This window comes from Rutidosis leptorrhynchoides, chromosome 7 (assembly GCF_046630445.1).
Source record: "Rutidosis leptorrhynchoides isolate AG116_Rl617_1_P2 chromosome 7, CSIRO_AGI_Rlap_v1, whole genome shotgun sequence".
NCBI classification, from domain to species: Eukaryota; Viridiplantae; Streptophyta; class Magnoliopsida; order Asterales; family Asteraceae; genus Rutidosis; species Rutidosis leptorrhynchoides.
This window is the reverse complement of record NC_092339.1, coordinates 283,053,830-283,064,813: the sequence shown is the minus strand read 5'-3', so window position 1 is coordinate 283,064,813 and position 10,984 is coordinate 283,053,830.

The window sequence follows — 10,984 nt, the reverse complement described above, 5'->3', positions numbered from 1 at the left end:
TTTCCTTTTTACCCTTTATATTTTTGAGCTGAGAATACATGCGCAAGTTTTATAAATGTTTTACAAAATAGACACAAGTACGTGAAACTACATTCTATGGTTGAATTATTAAACCGAATATGTCCCTTTTTAGTCTGGTAATCTAAAAATTAGGGAACAGACACCCTAATTGACGCGAATCCTAAAGATAGATCTATTGGGCCCAACAAGCCCCATCCAAATTACCGGATGCTTTAGTACTTCGAATTTATCATGTCCGAAGGGAGTCCCGAAATGATGGGGATATTCTATATGTATCTTGTTAAGGTCGGTTACCAGGTGTTCACCATATGAATGATTTTTATCTCTATAGAGTTTGCGAAATGCCTGATATGAGATGATGTTTATGAAAAATGGAAATGAAAATCTTGTGGTCTATTAAATTAATGGAAATGATTGTTATGATAAACTAATGAACTCACCGACCTTTTGGTTGATACTTTAAAGCATGTTTATTCTCAGGTATGAAAGAAATCTTCCGCTATGCATTTGCTCATTTTAGAGATATTACTTGGAGTCATTCATGACATATTTCAAAAGACGTTGCATTCGAGTCGTTGAGTTCATCAAGATTATTTTTAAGTCAATTATAGTTGGATATATTCTGAAATGGTATGCATGCCTATCAAATTTCGATGTGATGAAAGTTTGTCTTTTAAAAACGAATGCAATGTTTGTAAAACGTATCATATAGAGGTCAAGTACCTCGCGATGTAACCAAATGTAATGTATTCATCCAGATGGATTAGGACGGGTCATGATGTAACGACCCTGGAATTTCCAACGTTTATTTATTAATAATTATTATTATTAATACGTGTGATTAAACGAATGTATGTTATTACATTTACATGTTGCCATGATTACCCGAACTTGACTTTTAAGTGCCCGAAACGTCTTTGTGAGACCCGGAACTTTCACGAATAATATTTTTAGATATTATTTACATTCATGATTAAATTTATTCATCATTTTAATTAACTAAGGCTATTAGTTAGTTACTTGGGCTTTAATTGGTTTAACTTGTGATTTATTTGAACTTGGGCTTTGATTAGTTAATGGACTCATGAATTAAGACTTGTAAGCCCACCCTACCTTTAAGTGGGCTTAGTTAGCCCACTCTTTCAAAGTGTAAGTATCACTTTAACTTGTAACTAGTTAGTTAACTTGCATGGAATCTAGTTCACTCATAATCCCCATGCATAACCATTCTTTATCCAACTTTTGAAGCTTTACTTGCAAGTGACCACAAAACTAATCCCTCCCCCCATTTTTCTGCTGCAAAAACCGTGGCCCTTATGGCCTTGGAGGGAGTTCTTTTGGTTCATTTTTGTATTACTTCATCACTTGTATTTTCTCTCATTCAAACACACATTCAAACTTGCAACTTCTTTCTCTCTTTTCTCTCTTGCTTTTCTCTCAAATCTAGTAAGTAGCAAGATAACTTTTCTCTCCTTTTTACTTCTAAAAACTGAATTCTACATCTTCATCATCATCATTCTTTTATTTAAATGTTACTAGTCTTTGATTAGTTAATTACTTGTTGTTATTTACTTACATGTTTCAAGAATCTAACTTTCTAGTTTGATTCATCCTTTATCTTGTTTTAACAAGAACAATCAAGAACTAAACTCTCTAGTTTAGGTTCTACATATAATGTTTCAAAGATTATAAAGTTCTTGTGTTGATTAAAGACATACTTGTAAGTCATGGAAGTAAACTTAAAGTTAACTTTACTTAAAGATCAACTTTGGTTGAATCTTTAAAAGTATGAACAACCATGAATCTTTTCTTGTTTATTTAAGTTTAATTCTTCAATTTATGCACTTTAATTTCATGTAGTTAGTTTATATGGTCAAGTACTACAAGTTTGTCTTGATCTCATATCTCTTGAACAAATCAAGTTAACCTTGGAAGTTCAAGAACACACAAACAAGTTTTCTTTAAATGTAACTTTGGATCTAGACTTTTGAGTCTTGGATCTTCAAGATCAAACTAAGAACTATGTTCTACTACTTATGATCTTGATTAGTTAGTTTACTTTCAAGTTTGTAACTTGTTATTAGCTTTAAAGTCCATGTATGTGTTAGATCTAAGACCTTGATGCAACTTTGGTTCATCAAACTTCATACAACTCTTAAGTGAGTTGTGCTTCATGTCTTAGACTTGCACATGGGTTATGATGGTCAAGACTTGGTTAAGATGATGTAGATACATCAATGAGTTGTACACTTGAAGTTATATGCATCAAGGATGAGAACCATGATGAACATCAAACACCAAGACCACCGGAACCCTTTTAAACTCACTGTTCTGTCCAAAACCTACTGACCTGATGCTTCTGGAACAGAACAGTAGACCTGGGCTGTTCTAACCTTGATTTTTAGATAGAACTTTTCGATTAGATAACTTTTCATATAGGACTCGTCTTAATCCGAGTTACGGTTTAGGATTTATGGCCCTCCGATCGTTACTATGTCCTTTAACGTTGTGCAGAAATTTCTGACCTACTCGCACTTAGACCGTCGCCATGGTCAAACCAAGACGAGTTTGCTTCTGTACATTTTACCACACTTAAGGGACTCATAGACAGAGCTATGGCCACTGGTCTCACCTTAATTCAGTAAGGGTAGAGGCCGTAGTGATGGACTGAAGTCAGACTTTGTTGAAAACTGCTTTCATAAACGAAACTTACTTTACGCCTTTTGTTTGATGATGAATGATGATGACCCTTAAGACCTTAAATACATACTTTTAAACCTATTAAGACGATTTACTGACCTAGTACTATTTGACTTAGGTTGAGGACTTCGGACCATTTACTTGCACACCTTTCCCGACTACTACTTTACCGCTACATATCATTGTGAGTTATAGCATTCCCTTTTTACTTTAACATATTTTGGGAACTGAGAATACATGCGGATTTTTTTATGTTTTACATACTAGGCACGAGTACTTAAACTTATATATGTGTGGGTTATACAACGGCAGAAACATTCCCTTTAGCTCGGTAACGTTTAATCATTGGTTTTTGAACTATGAACGCGAATCTTAGATATGGATCCATAGGGTTTGACATCCCCACTCGGGCTAGTCGCGCTAGCAGTCAATGAGTGTTTAATACTTCATAAACATACGCACTCGCCAAGTGTACATTCAGGGGGTATTTTAAACGTTAAGTTAGTTACCAAGTGCCCACGGTTAACATATACTTTAACATACTGTTTTGAAACGCTCTTTGTAGCACTGAAATCTCGTGGCCTACCTTACATACTGTTATACTTAAACTATAGCTCACCAACCGTTGTGTTAACATTTTTAAGCATGTATTTCTCAGGTGCTTGAGGTTGCTTCCGCTGTGTACTAGTCGTGCTGTAGAACCCGCTGCTTAGAGTTGTTATCGCATGACTACTTATCTTGCATTCAAACTTATTTACTTTTGAAACTATGTTATGTAACGACCTTTGGGGTCACGTACACTTATTATTTGCTTCTACTTAGTGAAGCATGCTTTTGAAATGTAAAACATTTGATGTCGGTTATGACATCACCTTTTTATCATGAATGCAACTTCTTTAATTACAGCATATAGTACTTAACCTTGTAATGATCCTGTTATTGATGATTCGTACACGATGGTTTTGTACGGGGCATCACACATGAAAGTTGGTATCAGAGCGGTGGTCTTAGCGAACCAGGTCTTGCATTAGTGTGTCTAACTGATAGTTGTTTAGATGCATTAGTGGGTCTGGACTTCGACCGTGTCTGCATGTCAAAAGTTTTGCTTATCATTTAGTGTTGAAAATTATTTGCTTATCATCCTTAAAGTCTAGACACGTCTTACTGCCTCTATTGCATAGACAGTGTATAGATAAATTCATATCTTAGCGTATCTGTTATTGTTACCTTTGCCTGACAGTTTTCGTAGATTCCCCTGTAACTTATGGGATTTTAGTATTATATATGTATATGTAAATTATGTATTGCAGGGTACTAATCTACATCCTATAATCTATTTCTTATCGAAAATCCTTCATCTGATCGTATGAGGTGAATCCCTCAACTAGTTCAAGTCCCTTAGATTCTGATAGCTATTCTGATAGTTATTCCGACAGCTATTCCGACATGGATATTCACCTAAGCTCCGAAAGCAGTGTAAACGAAATGGATCAACCAACTAGTCATCTTCAATTCTGGATGAATTGGGGATGGGTTCGTAGTCTACTTAATCATTGGAGACAAGAAGAAACGATCCCTTTCATCCACCATATTGTCCTCTGGGCGAAGAACCTGAAGCATTCACCGGCGAACCAATCCGAAACACCATTTTCACTCTCATTTCCCGAATATCTCGCCACGATTATATTCTATCTAAAATTCTAAACCTTATTCATCCGCTCATTCCAACCGAAAATTATCCTGGAATAATAGAAGAAGTCAACAAATTTCGCGCTCGGGTAGTGACTTTAGAGAATATGATGTAAAATTTACCAGTTTCAGCAACAACACCGACAGCAACATCCGCATCACACGTCTCGACATCACAATCTATACCTCGAACATCAACATCATACACACCATAGATACCGAGGAATACCAACAACAATGAACGATGAAGTATTGATCCATAACTTCATTGAAGAAATATTTTGCGAAGAATATGTGGTTCCTAATAGTTTTAGAGATTACTTATTCTAGCTCAAATCGAAAATCATATGAGTTTAATATAATATTAACTCATTAAATCCATGATTACATCTGAAGAAAATATATATATGTTTTCATAAAGATTGTAATTAAAAATTCTTTTGTACAAACTATTAATGGTGAAAATATTTTAACGGGTTGGTAATACCCGAGGAATATTTAGGTTTCACATTAATAAGTTACACTGTACATTCTTCGAATCTGATTCAACGGTCATTTACTATCTTACTTACATCCATAGATATACGAATCCGTTCACCACAGAATAACCATTTTCATTCAATTTCATATTTGGATTTTGACTTATCAAAATCCAACAAGTGGCATAATGAAGAAAACATTGGACAAAATAAAATTTGTTAGAAACAAACAAATTAACTATGAGAAGAACTTTGTTAAGAATCCACGCTAATTGTTCCTAGCTAACTGTTCCTAGCTAACTTGTTACATTTTATTTATCGCAATTTAATTATCGCAATTTATATTCTCGCAATTTTATTTATCGTCATTTAATTTCTGTTATTTATTTTACGCACTTCAAATATCGGGACACGTATACAAGGTTTTGACATATCATATCGACGCATCTATATATATTATTTGGAATAACCATAGACACTCTATATGCGGTAATGTTGGAGTTAGCTATACAGGGTTGAGGTTGATTCTACAATAATATATATACTTTGAGTTGTGATCGAGTCAGAGACATGTATATAATGGGTCACGACATGTATTAATTAATTCGAATATTATATATTAAACTATGTATGAATTATTGAATTACTAATTGTGGATTGCTAACCGTGGACTGTTGACATTGAACAATTAAAATGAATTAAAATATTGATTATAACATATGAAACTAAACAATTCTTCAAGTTTGTCACTTGATTTCATCTTAAATCTCATTTGTATCTTGACGATTCCAATCTGCGTTCAAACCTTTCATGATTCTTAAAAGCACCTCAATCGAGAGGATGAACCAACCGCACTTCATCTACGGAAGCAAAGATTGATGCATATAGTTATGTACTTGAAAACACTCGGAACCTGAGTAAACGTTTAACACGTATCTGTGCTAGCTCCTTTGGCATTATTATTACCCAAAATAACTTTACAATCCCTTCTCAAGGTAGCAAATTTTGTTACAGCTCCAGCAAGTCAACTTCGACTTTTCGTTCGAAACAACCTTATTATAACCTTGATGTATATGCGTGCTCTTTTATTTTTACTGGGGAACCTTTTATATTCCACCATGTTACCATCAGCGTTTAATCATCTAAAAACACAATTATCTTAAAACCACCTCGGATAGATAACCGACGATTCATATATGGTAGCATTAAATGCAGAGGAAACAGTAAAATTGTAGATGGTCTAAACTGCCAAAAGTTTAATAATAAAGAATGGAATGTTGGAAAAGCACAGAAAAATTGGAACTGGAAACGGATTGAACTAACCATGAAGGAGACCAAGGACAAATACAAGGACCATACACCATATTCAAAGAATCCAGGTAATTCTAGATCCGTTGAAATCTTCAGAGAATATCTTGCTCCGAAGTCATGTTAAAATCTTGCAGAAAATCTTTCTTCATCAACCTTCGATCTTAGAAATTCCAAAATATTATTATAAATATCTTCGATATTTCTAAAGATATCTTCATAAATATTCTTGTCCGATATTATTTATCTCTTCGCGCTATCTGTGTTACATCATAAAAGAAACTATTTTAGTTTCTAAATTCTGAAACCTTTGAATTTAAATTATGAATGTTTTTGAAGTAGTGTTGGGAACTGATGCATGAGTTAGTATAATATAATGACACTTGATCATCGTGATTATATTACAGTAGGTCATGCTGAGTTTCTAATGGGACATGATGATTCACAGATCATAACGTCATCATGTGCCATGATACATAACTCTTTCATTCTGCTTGTCTTCTGAACATATCAAGAAAGTATATTCTTGATAGTTCTATTCTTAGTGATTCTGGTAATTTGACAAATCAAATCGTGCTATTACATTCTTTCTTGTTTAGAACATTAAGTTCATTCGAAACTCTATATCTATGAATTCTGGACCATTACTTGCTCTATTTAATATCGGAAAGAGAAAACAAAAGCATGGAACTCCGAAATATAAAGGAGGATATAAAACTCAATAACAACACGGAGGTTACAAAACGTGGATATTAATACGAATAACAATATAAAGACACGGTATAATTAAAAATAGTATCACCCCAAGGTTATATTAAAAGTAAATAGATTTTCTGGTTGAAGATTGAAAAGAAGGATGACAGAAATGATAATTAGGAAAATATCAGGGTTTAGAATTGGATTAAGCATTTTCACAATCTTTTGAATTTGGAGATTGTATAGAAATGGTGAGAATAATGGAACGGAAGAGGTTAATATATAATGGAAATATCAGGCAGAGTAATCGAGGTAGATCACAATATTTAATTTTAGAGATCTTAATTTTCCTTACTCGCCGAAGAATCAAATCCTTTAGATTTCGAAGATTTTCTTTAAATCCCTTGAATTTCGGAATTCAACCAAGACAACGTCGAAAGTTAAGACGTACCTTATTTTCTAAATTCAACCCTGACTACGTCAAAAGCCAAGAAGAATCTTATTTTTCCAGTTCACTATTTTGTGATAACTTCACTCGTACTCTTCGAATAATCAAATTATCTAAACTATATTACGCAACGGTGATAAAATTTTATTTTATCAATTCTTATTGTCATAAAAACATACTTATCATTAACCATGACGACCTCACTCAAATTTCGGGACGAAATTTCGTTAACGGGTAGGTACTGTGACGACCCGGAAATTTTCGACCAAATTTAAACTTAATCTTTGTATGATTTCGACACGATAAACAAAGTAGGTAATGTTGAGTCTAGAAAGTTTTTGAAACTATGTTCATATAATAATTACCCTCTGACTATTCCTGACGATTCACGAACATTATAAATATAAATATTTATAAGAATTCTTTGTAAATAAATATGTAAATACATATATAGATAAAAATATAAATATAAGTGTATATATAAAATCTTGAATTTATAAAGTACCCTTAATCAATTAGAATTAAAAAGGTAAAATAATAATTAGAATAATTAAGTTACTACAAACATGAATATATTAAATTGTATATATATATATATATATATATATATATATATATATATATATATATATATATATATATAATTGTTATAATATTACTACTTTTATTATTATTATTAAAATAAACATCACTATTATTAATATTATGATATAAATATAAAAATTGATATGTACAAGTTGTTATAGTATTATAACTATTCATAATAATATTATCATTAATAATAGTAATGTTATTATAAGTTGTATTATTATTATGATTATGAATAATATTGTTATTACCATTTTTATAATTAATATCATTATTATCAATTATTTTTATTATTATTTTTATGTAAAAATTATTAAATATCTTGAAAATAATTACTATTAATATTATTGTAACCAATATGATTATAAATAAATTTAGTATTATTACTATAATTGTCATTAATAATATTATAAGTAATTTCATTAAGATTAATATGACATATTATTATTATTACTCTTATTATTATTACAAATATTATTATTAATTGTATTTAGATTATTATAAATATTAATAATAATTATATAGTTTATACGTACAAATTAGGGACCCAATTCTGTTTCAAATCCCTTTCGATCTGTTTAAATGACGACTTCAATTCATATTCCAGTCCAAAAACTATTGCACGTCGGTATCTTCTTTATTTGTTTTATTTTTTTCGTTTGTTTTTTTTTCTCTTCTAAGATATTCTAACCTGATAACCAAGTCACTTTATATGTATCTGAATTTCTCAAATGTCTTGAAATAATTCAATCAACTTTACATCTCCATTATCAATTACCATAATCCCTTTACCACAATTCGAATCAAAACAGAAGAAATTTTAAATAAACAAGTCGATTACTCTGTTAATGGGTCATTTTATTAATAGCTCGATTTCTTAACAAAATTTAAAATTTTTAAATGCAGTTATGTTCTAAATCTCTTACCAAAACTATCTGGAAACTTTCAAGGTTCAATTTTAACTATCGTGTTCCAATTTAAGAGTCAAAGTTATGTTTTAAAAGTCAACCGAACTGTTCTTGGGAAAAATTCGAACGCGTTATGATGTTATAGGTTCAATTGAGAATCCAGATAGCTTCCAAGAGTCATTTAAAATGTTTTTCATGTTATAATTGTTAATTAAAACTGCCTAGATTGTCAAAAGTGATTTTGAGTTTAACCTCGTGTTCTTCAGGCGAAAATTTTTTATTTATTTTATTTCTGATTCTGATTAAAACAAATTATTTAAGCAGATAGGGTACGTTTCAAATATAGTTTTTAAATATATAATCTTAGATCATATTAGGGATTGATCTCTAGTCAATTGAGTTCTGGTTCGATGAAGAAGAGGATGAATATGGAAAACGGGTTATAAACAATTAGCTATAGAAATATTCAGAAAAAACAGGAGGCAGAAGAGTGGTTAGGTGTTGGTGCGGGTATTCGAGGGGTCGCGGGTTCGAGCCTCGTCATGGGCAATTCTTTTTACGAAGCTTAATAAAAGGTATAACCATATTTTTATTTTATTTTATATCTATTATTATTATTATTATTATTATTATTATTATTATTATTATTATTATTATTATTATTATTATTATTATTATTATCTTTATTATTATTATCATTATTATTATTATTAATATTCTAATTATTGTTATTATTAGTGATTGTTATTTGTACAAGTATTATGGTTATTATTATTATTATTACTAAAATAAGTATTAGTTACCATTTATTATTTATCATAATTAAAATTACAAATAAGATTATTATTATTGTTATTACTAATATTATTACCATTTCTAGTTTTGTTATTAAGTAGTAATGTTATTAATATGATCATAGTATTATTATAAGTATTACTAAAAACTTAATTTTTTTACCACTTTAGAATTATTATCAAAATTATGATCATGATTATTATTAGTATGAAAATGATACGAATTATTATTATTTTCGTAAATATTAGTATTAGTATCTTTCTATAAATAATAGAATTATTAATATTAACATAAGTAGTATTATTTGTATTATCACAAGTATTATTATTATGTAATTACTAAAATCAGTAACATAGCTTTCATTAACTGTAAAAATTAATATTTTACGATTATAATTATTAATATCATTATAATTATCATTAAGTATTATAATTACTATCATTTTTACCACTACTAATATTATTTTGGTTTTATTACAACTACTATTATTAATAAACAAATATATATGTTAAAAATATATTTAATACATATGACATAACGAAAAGTAATAACAAAATGAATATATGAAACATATATATTATTAAAGGTATATAACTAATAAATTTATATATATATATATTGTACGGTTACAACTATGTATATTAATAAATATACAAATGATATAGGTTCGTGAATCTGAGGCCAACCCTACATAGTTCAATGTCGTCATATGTATTTTTACTACAAAATACAGTATCGTGAGTTTCATTTGCCTTTTTATCCTTTATATTTTTGGGCTGAGAATACATGCGCAAGTTTTATAAATGTTTTACAAAATAAACTCAAGTACGTAAAACTACATTCTATGGTTGAATTATTAAACCGAATATGCCCCTTTTTAGTCTGGTAATCTAAGAATTAGGGAACAGACACCCTAATTAACGCGAATCCTAAAGATAGATCTATTGGGCCCAACAAGCCCCATCCAAAGTACCGGATGCTTTAGTACTTCAAATTTATCATGTCCGAAGGGAGTCCCGGAATGATGGGGATATTCTATATGCATCTTGTTAAGGTCGGTTACCAGGTGTTCACCATATGAATGATTTTTATCTCTATGCAGTTTGCAAAATGCCTGATATGAGATGATGTTTATGAAAAATGGAAATGAAAATCTTGTGGTCTATTAAATTAATGAAAATGATTGTTATGATAAACTAATCAACTCACCAACCTTTTGGTTGACACTTAAAAGCATGTTTATTCTCAGGTATGAAAGAAATCTTCCGCTGTGCATTTGCTCATTTTAGAGATATTACTTGAAGTCATTCATGACATATTTCAAAAGACGTTGCATTCGAGTTGTTGAGTTC